This window comes from Xiphias gladius, chromosome 4, assembly GCF_016859285.1.
Source record: "Xiphias gladius isolate SHS-SW01 ecotype Sanya breed wild chromosome 4, ASM1685928v1, whole genome shotgun sequence".
NCBI lineage: Eukaryota > Metazoa > Chordata > Actinopteri > Istiophoriformes > Xiphiidae > Xiphias > Xiphias gladius.
Window position 1 is genome coordinate 22,452,616 of NC_053403.1, and position 12,959 is coordinate 22,465,574.

At 37.9% G+C, this 12,959-nt stretch overlaps 1 protein-coding gene across 4 annotated transcripts in view; it reads left to right on the forward strand.

The window, feature by feature from the left end:
- The window catches only part of ankrd6b (ankyrin repeat domain 6b), a 99,423-nt gene that overhangs the window by 19,836 nt on the left and 66,628 nt on the right, over positions 1–12,959 (forward strand). Inside the window, exon 1 of one of the 4 annotated variants that reach the window (XM_040124792.1) lies at positions 7,100–7,157. The exons of the other annotated variants lie outside the window; for them this stretch is intronic. The gene's annotated coding sequence lies outside the window, so the exon portion shown is untranslated. Of the gene's footprint in view, positions 1–7,099; positions 7,158–12,959 lie in introns of those variants that run through there. 4 annotated transcript variants of the gene reach the window in all.

A 12,959-nucleotide genomic window follows, 5' to 3' on the forward strand; every position in this document is an offset into this window, starting at 1 on the left:
TGTTTTGAGAGGTATAATTCAGGGCTGTCATGGTAATTTGATTTAACTGGCACACTTGCTGTGGAAAAATGCTGAATCTTCATCTCACCAGAGTCTGTGTTTTTGTGACAGTCCTCATATTACACAATGTTAACAGACAATTGTTATACTCTGGAAAACCCAGGAGTTTATTGTTGCAATAAGTAGCATTGCAGGAGTTAGAAATGTCAAAGATTTTTTTGTTTTACAAATTACAACTTTGTTAATTACATGGTCTACTACAACTTTGTTCCAATGTTTGTAGTTTTGGTCATTGTTTATATCAATTTAGATACATTGCACTCAAGTTACTTGCTGAAAACTGGGAATAGTTGGTCAGACAGACAGATTGTAAACAAGCCAACAGCTGGACAGATGATCTAAAACACTCTATATGGAGATAAAACTGAAGTGTAAGTGGACGTTGTTGGGCCTGTCATCTTAGGAGCTATCTCCAGAAAAGACCATCTATTCTTATGTGTAGACTTTAAGGCTTTAATTCAAGGGATCGAACAAAAATATCACATTAACCATTTTTATATGTAGTCCCTCATTTTTAGAGGCTCAAAAGTAATTGGACAAACTAATGTAATTGTAATCATAAGGATTATTTTTAATACTTGGATGAAAATCGTTGCAGTCAATGACTGCCTGAAGTTTGGAACCCATGGGCAGCACCAAATGCTTAGGGATTTTGGTTTTATTTCTGCTTCCTTTGAGGGAAAAAAACACATGGGATGGACGTCTTCTTTGTGTCACTGAAAGCAGTTTAAAAATACAATCCATGAAATGAAGCCTATCTCAGCCGTACGACTGCATTTTAATGGGACCAATATTTCTCAAAATAAATATACCCTTCAACTTTTCCACAGAGGGATAGCTGGTCTGCATGCCTTTATTTACATTTTCGGAAAGTCTTGATCTACAGTTAACAAATCGCATTTTGACAAATACGGTTACTCCCTTTTTCTGAGGATGAGATTAGAAAGCTAATATCTTGTTGGTCTTACCTTCAGTTTTGTCTTAAGTAAGTGAAAAGCATGCTCAATTGGGCTGAGGTCAAGTGACTGACTTGGCCATTGAAGAATATTCCATTTCTTTGCCTTGAGTGTGATATTTTTGTTAAAACCCTTGAATAAAAGCTGAAAGTCTACACTTTAATCACATATTGATGGATTAATTTCAAATCCATTGTGGTGGTATACAGAGGCAAAATTTCAAAAAACTTGGAACTCTAGGTCTCTATTTGTTCTGAAACCCCTTCACACCAAACAATGCCAATGGCCCTCTTATCCTTCATATAAATCTTGTTATCTTACCGGTGATGGCCTTTTTACAAGCCTCTGGAAGGGTCATGAGAATAAGTGTGGTGAAAAGTAGGCAGTCAGGGTTGTCCAATTGATGTTGTGCTACTCATTGGTGGTCTTGGTGTCTACGCTGCCTCGCTTGGGTTGTAGCTGGCAGATGAATCATCAGATTCTTTGTGGTTGCAGGGTAAAGGCACTTTGAGACTGTGTGACCACAACGATGTGCAACATTATTATGCTAACATTAAACGTAACCCTAACCCATTAGGGAACATGTCTCAGAATGCAATTGTGGACCACTATTTCGGATTGATGACCACAGATTTTGCCATGTTTCTCTAATGACCGTCAACTTACTGTATGAAAGCCCGAAATTGCACTTGCAGTTGCAATTGTAAAGAGGCCATAAATGCAGCTGTTTTTGCAAAGTCTGCAAACAGCCTTATCTTTTTTGGTAATTGATAGTAAAGCTGCATAGTTTTGCTCGCTACTGTCCTCCTCCATTTTTATTCATTAGCTTAGTTTAGATAGGTCAATAGGGAATACGAAAAGTCAAGCTGATAAGGAATTTTAAAAGTGCCGTTGGCTTGACCACAATGCAAACTACATCCAGTGGTCTGTTGCCCTTACAGACTGTTTGAATATTTTATTTTTTCTCAGGTTTGAATGAAAGTTCAAATTTCAAATTAAGAGTGACAGCACTATCGGGCTATGACTGACGTTTCATAAGTCCCCAAGACCACAAGAACAGACAAAAATGCAGATTAAAAATGCCTACACTTTACAGCTGGACTTCCTGGTTCAACTTTGACCTTGTGTACTTACGATAGTTTTCCTGTGCAATGAGGGATTATTACTGCCCTTTCAGGTTGAAATCTGAATAAAGTGGTTTAGATAATGTGGATCAATTTAATTATATTAAATATATTATATTTAAGTATATTGTTATCATGACCAGTAGAAACAATGGTCAAAGCTATGAAAATAAGACCCAAGTTTTAATAAAATGTAATTTTCCTATAACATGCCTTACTTCCACTCAACTACAGCTTTCTGTACCTGTGAGCATTGGAATGCATCAATCATTAAAACAGCTTTAACATGTTTCTCCAATGCACATAATGTATGTGTACAGAAACTGAATTGAACACGTATTAAATGTATTACATGATCATGAATAAATACACTTTAGTCTATTTTCGTTTATTAATATTTTCTCCAGTTATTTCTTTGCCATTCTAGTGTATCAGTGCACTAATTTGGTTACGGGAGTCTGTGGTGTTGCAACCATTTATTTTAAATTAACCAATAAAAATACTTTTGCCTTCAGAAAATCCCCAGTTCTGAGTTGTGTTTCCAGCTTGCATTTGATTGAGGCTCATTACCAATACATGGTAGGATGAAAAGTTTGCAGTTCTGTAGCAGTGATGAGCCCTGATGATCTCAGTCATCTGTGGGTAGAATGACAAAATACATCAAAACATAAATATCCTGTAAATCTGTCAATTTATCAATTAAAAAAGTAATCTATAGTTCAATCACTAATGAAAATAAGTGATGCGTGTTGTTTGACACTCTCCAGGTGGAGTCATATTTTGTAAAAAGCTTCATATATACTGTAAGTTTAAAGAGAAAACTCTTGGGAATACTTTGTATCTCTGATGCCATTTTGGAGAGCCCCTAGTGACAGTACTCTTTACAGTATTAGTAGTATTTCATTCTGTGAGAACTGACTCTTGGTGTTACAATGCAGTAGAAACTGTGATTAAAAATTGATTTGAGAAGAGACAAAGGAATGCACAGCAAGGGGCTGGATGCATTCCAGTGAGGTCAGATTTGAGCAACAGGGCTATTGACCCCAGACCCAACTAATTTTCTCCCTCCAGAAGGGATGGGAATTGATAAGATTTTATAATACCAAAGCCATTATCGATTCCGCTTATCAGTCTGATTCTTCATTTCTTCATTTAGTTAAGCCCATGTTGCATAGAAAGATGTTTCAGCATATTGCTGGTGTTTCAACTCTTATTTGAAATGACCTATAAATAGACCTATACAGAACGGAATTAGGTATAAACAAATAATATTTATTGAATAGAATATTTTGTATAGAATCTGAAGATAACTGAATATTAACATTAACACAAATAAGAACTTATAGAAAATGTAGAAAATAATAAAGTATAACAATGAGCTTTTGCTCTGCTGCCTGGTAATTAGTCCAGCCCTCACAATATTATACAATTAGTTTTGGCTGTGCAATATAAACATAAGCCTTTAGGCTATGGCTGCTGCTTTATTTTTAATTTTATCAGCTGCATCTGGCCCATTCAGACTGGCTCCCCCAGATTTCCTTTTATACATGTTCAAATATACTGTAAAGTACTATTTATACAATGGCCTGGATGAATGCTTGATACTTATTATTTACTGAAAGATGTGCATCCATAATGCCCACCTAATCAAGATTTTCAATTCACTATCTAATCAGCTTTCCATCTTGCATTAGTCCAGATTTGTAACTAAACCTTGACTGAGAGACTAGTTAATCATTGTCTTGTTTTAAAATTATGTGCGCCTATGAAGAGTGCCATCATGCCCATATATGTCTGGACTGGTCCCCACGGAGGTTGCTGCTGGAAAACGCAAGTTCCATATTTTTGTATGTGCAAATGAATGGGGGTTAGGGTTCACACACAATGTGGTTATCTTTTCCAAGATGTAATTTATAAACACTGTTGCCCGTTGGTGTTCATCAAACGTAATAAATTGTTGTATTTCACTCTCACTTTTGTTGAACACAAAGTCACATAATACAGTGGCTGGAAGTAGCTGGCAAGCAAGCAAGACACAGACAGACCAAGAGATGCACTGACAGACTACAGAGAGAGGCACATCAACTTAATGTTACATTTGCTGACATCAAACTTAGAGCTTGCATACTGAGTGTTTCTGACAGCTCTGACTGTCAGAAAAACATGCCGGCATTGATAAAAGGAACTGATAAACTCGGAGGCATGTGATTCCAATGGTTTGGACAATTTGGAACCAGTTCTCAACTGGAACTGGTTCTCAATTCCCATCCCTACCCTCCAGGGAAGGGTGATACAAAGGCAGGAAGCCACTGGGTGTGGACAGGTCACCCTGTCCTTCTTGTACTCTAGACTTGTACTCCAGGCTAGCACCTGGCTTGTGATAACTTAAATGTTTTTTTCAATTTGTAGATTAATTACATAACTTTACATACTGTTGGACTAATTAATGGTTAAGGTAATGTTCGTTGAACAGGTGTTTGATAAAAAACTCAGTCCTCTTTACCGACTCAAGTAAAATAGAACCTTATGTCTGTTTCATACTCTCTGCTATTGCCTCTGGTTTGATTGTAATAGTATATAATTCAAGAAAGTGTCCTTGAAAACAGAATTTTTTTATCTGTAATCTTAGTTTTATAAGCTTCTGCATTTAGGTGTCTGCCTGCAAACTTTGTTTTGCGAGTTTTAGGCTTGAAATCTTACTTTCACAAGATGTGAGGCTTGTGTGGGTGTGTGTGTACACAAGTTTTGTAACTAGATCTTCGTAAAAGACTCACATGGTCCGTAAGAAGAAGAGGGTAGACCATTCAACTTCTGATTTTGAAGCCATTTGGAGCTACTGCAACATCTAACATAATTCATCTTTTCTCTCACTACATGAGAAGAGATGAGATTATAGGTGGCCAGAGTTATTTTCATATTTTGGCAACTCTGCAATGTTATCATGATGTTGCACAAGGAGCTAACATAAATGTATCTGTCTTTAGCTTCAGTTAGTTCAATCAAGGCTTGTAGCTAATGTTACTTTTGCTGTTGCTCTTTGATATGAATTTTTGTCATTCTCATCACTTCTTCACATCACTATTTTGCGTCATCCCACTTTGCAGGGGTTGATGGACCAGTTTAATCCCACCTCCATCTATTCAGACCCATGTATAGGTTCATTCCAGTAAATTAATAGCTTGAATGTAATCTGCCTATTACTTGGAAGCTTATTTAAAGTCTAGTAGGCCCTTCTATTCATTTAGCATGCAATTACCTCATATTTAAAGCCAAATAAACCTCTCTAGACCTACTCTGTCATTTTATTCAAGACTGCTGTAATTATTTTTCTCGTCCTTACTCTTCTATGTAATCTGTACCATTTTCCACCGATATGCTACATTTGGTGTAATTTAGCCCTGAAAACATCCATTCTGGACAGCTTGCCATCATCAAGGGGGGAAAATAAATTCCTACATTTATCAAGGTATTTTAAAGCATAATGTTAGAGTGGCTGCCTGCTAGCTAAAGATCAGTGGAAGTTGGGTGATGCAGAAGGACAATGACCCTAAACATCAAAGTAAAATTAACACAATGACTTCAAACAAAGAAAAGCCGCCTTTGGAGAGTCCTGGTCAGAGCCCAGATCTTAACCAAATAGTGGAATGACCTCAAGAGACCCATTCGCACTAGACATCCTAAGAATATGGCTGAGCTGAAGCAGTTCTGTCAGGACGAATGGTCCAAAATTTCTCCTCAGCGTTGAGCAACGTTGTCTAATCTGCAGTTACCATAAGCACTTGTCTGAAGTTATTGCTGCCAGAGAGGTTTGATCAGTTAATAAAAACCCAGACATGACTTTACTTTTCCTGTGTTATTAAGTTAAGCACATATGTTTGTCTATACTTGTGACTTAGATGAAGATCAGGGGCCATATATGCAAATGATATTATATTACCACTAGGTGTCTTCCTAAATGGTGCTAAAATCTGTAGCTAGATATTAGTCTGACTGACAACCAATGAAAGCATATAGTAAATAACAGACACAATCCTTCTGTTTTACATTTAAGCACATCACATCCGTATTTTAATAATCTTAATTAGGATATCTTTTAGGGCTGGGTCATATGGCAAAAAAATAAAAATCAAGATCTTTTTCAAACTTGGCAATGATACCTGATTTTAATTTTTGTTTGTTTTTTGTTTGTAAAAATGCATCAGTACCAGTGACAGCCATTGCCGGAGGCATTATGATTTGGGTTCTCCATCCGTCCCATTCTCGTGAATGCTATATCTCAGTAACAATTTGATGCAATTTCTTAAAATTTGGCACAAATGTTCATTTTGATTTAAGGATTAGCTGATTAGAGTTTGGTGGTCAAAGGTCAAAACTAATTATAGGATTATTAATACAACTAATAATAATAATAGTAATAATAATAATAATAAGACTAATGATAATAATAATAATAATGATAATAATAATATTGAAAATTTAAGCAGGGGGTATTGAGCAGGATCATGGGGGCATTCGGTTGTCTGCAGTCACAGATCCAGTGCTCTGCAACACTGGAGGCAGAAATACCTGCAGAAAATGACAGAAGGAGAGAGGAGAGAGAGACGAGAAAGCACAAAACCATGGGAGAGAGAAGAAGCCAAGCTCCATCGAAAGTAGACATAAACAACACTGAAAAAACACCTGAGAACTACAACATAAAAATGAAGTAATATGATGATTGATAATAGACAATTTGGACATATAACAAATTGTTTTGCAAATGTTTTCAATTACACTGAAACATTTTTTCAAAATTATAAATTTTATAGCAGAAATATAAGATGATCAAGAAAGAACCCCCCTTTGTTTCAAAAAAGTTTACCTGCATCACTGACAAATGATGCCCCTTACAGTATCCGAGACACTGGTAACCACAGTGCAAGAGGACTGATCATTGAGATGACCTACCTAGCTGCTGATGGAGGATTAGAAGCCCTTGTGACATTCATTAAGCTCCCTCACTCCATGACAAGCAGAGGTAAGCAGTTCGTGCCGTTGAATCTGTCTGCCTTGTAACTGGATGGCAGCTTGCAAAGACGCAGAGTGGACTGAGTCCATCGTGACCAGTTCGTACTGAGACACTGGTAACCACAATACAGGAGGACTCAAATGCATGACTCAGGACACAGTTCAGGGTACCTCAAAAATTAAAGCCTTACTTGGAAAGAGGTCGCTACACAGGCAGAACAGGGCAGGCAAACAAATCCAGAAAGGGCTGAGCAAAAGACGAGGTCAAGACTATGCTATCAACAAACAAAACCAGGAACACTAACACTAGGAGAAGGGTGGAATTCTTGTCATAAGGAACGAAGACAAACTGGCATAGAGCGAAGGGAGCACAGATACTAAATACACCAGGAGAGAGGAGATAACTGGACACAGATGACACAAATCAGGGGTGGGGCAGACATTTCAAAAAGGCAGGTTACACACGAGGGCAGGAACTGAAACAAGGAGGAGTAAGTGACACCAAAATAAAACAGGAAAGACTGCAACAAATGACAAAAATAAGAAAAACATGACCTACAGAGCAGAGCAGGACATGACAGTATCTCAACCCCACCAAAAACCCCTGGAGGTGGGAACCAGAGGACTCTCCTTGGTAGGTTTGATGCGGGCAAACACGAAACGTAGGATGGAACCTCCAGGATCTGGGAAACTTAAGGCGAAAGACCACAGGGTTGATGACTTTACAGATGGTCGTGACTGGTCCTGGGACCTTACGTGAAGGTCCTGGGATGATAACCAAACCCTCTGTCCCGCAGCCAAGGAGATGGCTGAGGGCAGTTTAGGCAGAGGAATAAAATTCACCATCTTAGAAAATTTATCTACCACTGTGACAATGGTGGTATTACCTTCTGAAGGTGGAAGTCCAGTGACAAAGTCCAGGGAGATATCAGATGAGGGGCAATGTGGAACAGCCAGAGGGGTACAGGAGACCAGGAGGAGGGTGCTGAGGGGTTGTGCTCCGAGCACACAAGGGACAGACTACCAAATATTCTCTGACCTCTAGCTCCATGGATGGTCTCTAGAAACGTTGCTTAATACCAAAGATGGTTTGCCTTATCCCAGGATGGCAAGAGAATAGGGAGGAGTAACAATGGATAACCTGATAGCAGAGACGAACAGGAACAAACGAAGGGTTCGGAGGGTAACTGTCCCGTGCAGGAGTGTTAACATTGGCCTGCTCGACACTCTCCTCTATTCCCCATGTAACTGTCCCCACCATACAGGAGGAGAGCAAAATGTAACAGGGGAGCTTGCAGGAGGAGTCAGAGTCAAACTGGCGGGACAGAGCATCAGTTTTGATATTTTTGGAGCCTGGATGGTACGAAAGAGTAAAGTTGAATGTATCGAAAAAGAGGGCAGGCCTCTCTTGTCTGGGGTTAACTCATTTAGCTGTCCTTATGTACTTCAGGTTCTTGTGGTTGGTTCACACCAAGATAACTTTACTGAACCCTCCAACCAGTGCCTCCACTCCTACAGCGCCAATTTGACTGCCAGCAGTTTTTTGTTCCCCGCATCGTAGTTCCTCTCTGCGGGAGATAGCTTCCTGGACAGGAAAGTGCAGGGGTGCAACATGTTATCCTGTGGGGAAGTGTGAGAAAGAATACCCCTGACACTTGTACTGTCAGGGGTCTTGTCCTCATCTTCTCCAGATAAGGTTTGCTCATCTTGAGAAGATGAGGATGTCATCCAGGTAAACGAAGATTTATCATTAACATCATTAACCAACCCCTGAAGACAAGAATTCCACCCTGGAATTCTTGTCAAGGAACAAAGACAAACTGGCACAGAGGGAAGGGAGCACAGAGACTAAATACACCAGGAAAGGGGAGACAATTGGACACAGGTGACACCTGTGGGGCAGACAGTAGCAATTGGGGAAACACACAAGGACAGGAAGTGGGGATCTGAAATGAGAGGAAACGTAAGTGAAACCAAAATTAAACAGGAAACACTTCAACAAATGACAAAACTATGGAAAATGTGACCTAAGGAGAAGAGCAGGACATGATACTAACCTTGACCATCACAACTAAACACCCCAACCTTTATCCTAACCCTGTTTCAAGATGGCACCTGTTGGGATTAATAAATTACTGCATCTATCTATCTAAACCTAATTCTAAATTAAACCCTAAAATCAAGTCTTAACCCAGCCCTCTGAAGCCGTGAGGACCAGCCAGCATGTCGTCACAATGCCAAAATGGTTTCAAAAAAATATTAGTCCACACAACCAAAGAAAGACACACACACACCTGTATATAGGTTTTTACCATTTATGTCTTTGTTATGCTCAAACAGCAAAGAGTACTGGCTGTATGGTTGATGCTTTTAGTGTGTAATAAGCTCCTGTTATATATTAATTAACAGTCTTGATTGTTGTTGTAATATTTTCCAAAGCAATATTCTGGCAATAAAGTACTCCAGTTACCTTCATTACATTGTTATTCAGTTTATTTTGTAAATCTGGTTTTAATATAATTGCATAATATTTAAACGTTAATATTTTTATGGGATTTTCAATTTGATAATTTTAATTAATTAATTAAAATTCAAATATTTGTGGTTAGTCATTTATGGAACAGGATTGGACCTACATAGAATAGTATTAATGGCTTCATTTTGCACCTACAGACAATTTTGACTCAAACACTTCATACAGTATAAAAACAAATGTAACATGCAAACAGCTCTATTGCTGCTATACGTATTTTCCTGTTATTTGTAATTTTGGTCACTGTAATTGTGTTTCTAACAAATAACTTCTTACGGGTAGGAAACAACACAGATACGAAGCAGTGTGTCTGCATGACCAAGTGGTTTTTCAGGAGCGAGCAGGTTAATAATTATTCTCCAGGCCCTCTTCCCTGAGCCATTTGAAAAGCTGAGGGCTTCGCACTTCTTGTTTTTAAACTGAGTCCTGAGTTCCTAAAAGTTTGCACAAAAGCTCTGTTGCCTAGTGGCGTGTGAGAAGCCTAACTGCGACTGCAAGTCTTTGTGTGTGTGGGTCTCTGACTGAACAAGATCTTCTGGAGAATCAACTGGAATGCAGTCAGGGAGAGAATTCCCCCCTTCGCTTAATCTTGTTCATTTTCAGCTGGCAGGAAGGAGTCATTCAAATGCTTTTTTCAAAAGCTTTTTCATGCATTCTTTGGCATTCCACGCTTTTTGTGGAATGAATTTAGATTTTTGGGAATGTTTCTAGGAATTCTGTCAAGCACAAACGTTGGGTCACTTCTGCATGTCATTCTGAATGACTACAACACTGTGCTGTTTTGTCCACTGTTTGTGGGCAGCTTTATAGATTTTATTCTTTCCAGAGTTGCCAAGGAAATCAGGTTACACTTGTCCATTTCTGGTCATTCTAGGTTGGTGTGTGGTGCAGTGTTGGACTTCACACATTGGGGATACATTTCCAGCATGTTTTTGACTATACTCTATATGTGAGCAGTATTGTATGGAGTGGAAAGTGAGTTTAAAACAATTAATATGAAGCAGCCTGTATTCAGGTTGAAGGTTTTTTTTTTTTTTTTTTAATATACAAACTTTAAAAAAACAAACAAACCCTATATCTTTTGAAAACACAAAAACTTAGAATTCTGTCAGTTTAAACACTAATACAACAATCAGCCACAAACATTAAAACCAGTTATAAATACACATTGATTGTTGCAGACAATGTGCACACACCCATAGAGGAGATTGCAGGTGGGTCACTGCATGTATAATATAGGAGCCCTGGTCAGTTTTATGCTATCTTATGCTCATTCAGAACAGGATGTGTTGACCCTTGTGGCTGTGGGGCCATTGTATTTGTAAGCTCATAAGGCTCATCTTCAGGCCGATACTTTCATTCAAAACAAATAGAAGAGAAAAAAGTCAACCCTTTTTGCTATGGTTGTGCCTCTGTCAATCTGATTGAATACCACTTACAATAATTCTGACTTTTTGATAGTAATTTCTTGAGATTACCTTTTAAAAAAGATCAAGATAATATTAATATTTAAAAGATTTCAAGAACAGTTACTATTTAACTTTTGGTATATAACTTTTAGGCTTGTGCACTAAAGCGGGTGCTTGTATTACTTTACCAGAGATTTTGTGTAAGAGGTGTGTTAACTCTTCTGTATTAAAATTGAAACTGTGTCCAGTGAAAATGATTTGGCAGGGAAACTGTATTGCACAGCTATGTTTTATGGTTGAGCTGAGATGAAGGGCTAAAGTCTTAGAAATAATCCATTTCTCTCTCTGGATTTAGCCATGTATGCCTGAGGCGCTGTGAATCAGTCTTGTTGATGTCAGCTGTACCATGTTTTCCCACTCTCTGCTGGGTTTACAGTAATGAAAAATACAGTCATTAGAGGGATTGTTATCACAGATTAGACTCCAGGGATCGGATGGGATTTGTAACAATTTTATACTGTATATTGTTGGGTAGTGTCATATATAATCTGTAATATTAAAATCTGTAAATAAACTAGTTACTAAAGCTGTCAGATAAATGAAAGGGGTACAAGTACAATATTTCCCTCTGAATTGTTGTGAAGTAGAAGTATAAGGTAGCTCAAATTGGAAATACTTAAATAAAGTACAAGGACCGCAGTAATGCTCCAACACTGCTAGGGATCGGCTCTGATAGTCTGTTCCCTTTTCGATCCTGTTTCAAGTTGGTAACATACTTGGATTCATTAAGCTTCATGTATCCCTTATTGCATCTTTCATTCATTCATTTGCTGTTTAGTTAGTCTCTTTTACCTCTCTTTCTGACATTACAGGCATTGGCAAACAAAAAAAGACCGATGATGTACATTATACAAACAGATAAATCAGCGATTCTGTCGTTAACAACAAACATGGTGGACCAGCTTACAGTTCTAAAGTAAAATTAAACACCTGCAAAATGTAAGGGAAGAAAGACAAGTCCTTTGTTTAAATATCTACAGTCGAGCATGTTAAAGTAATAATGTGCCATTTTTGATCACTTGAGACCTTTTTGGCCTCAAACTACCGCTGTATTCTCAGACCTGTAGATTCTGTGACCTGTAGCAGTGCACCAAGTTCGCCTTCAGGTACTGTGAAGTGAATTTGGTATGCAAAACATCAGCAGTTTTTCTAGTTGATATTTATTTAATGATAAAGTAGAACAAATATTATTGAATTGTTTTTACTTTAGCTTACAGCTGCAGCACAGCCCCCCAGTTAGGAGCAAAATAAGTCAGGATAGGGTTAGTGAATGTCACAGAGCATAGACTAAAAATGCGGTGAAGGCCCAAAACCCCTTCACCACAGTAGAATGTCCATTGTTTAGTTTGATAGTTAATTCCTGTAGTTTATACAGTATTAGTTACATTGTTAGGCTTGTCTGTTAATTTGTCCCTAAATAATAATTAAAATTACCAAATTACTGCGCTGAATAAAATAAAAAAAGCACACTTTTTAAACTAACAGATTTTTTAATTTTCCACTAAAAAATTTACTTAAAAAGATTTAATAAGGAATTCAAAAGGATTTGGGATTTGAAAAAATCCTATCAAACCCCATACCTAAACACTGCTAAAATGGGTCCAGTGAGGCATAACCATAAGCATTCAGATGGTTACAAAAGAATCGCCAGGGTCAGTCAAAATTATTTGGATGACAAAATTAAGATATACAATAAAATGATCACCCACACTACACATCCATCACAGCTTAAAGACAGACTAATTGATTTAATTTCGTCCCACCAAACACCAACCAATGAGAAATTATTATTATTATTATTATTATTATT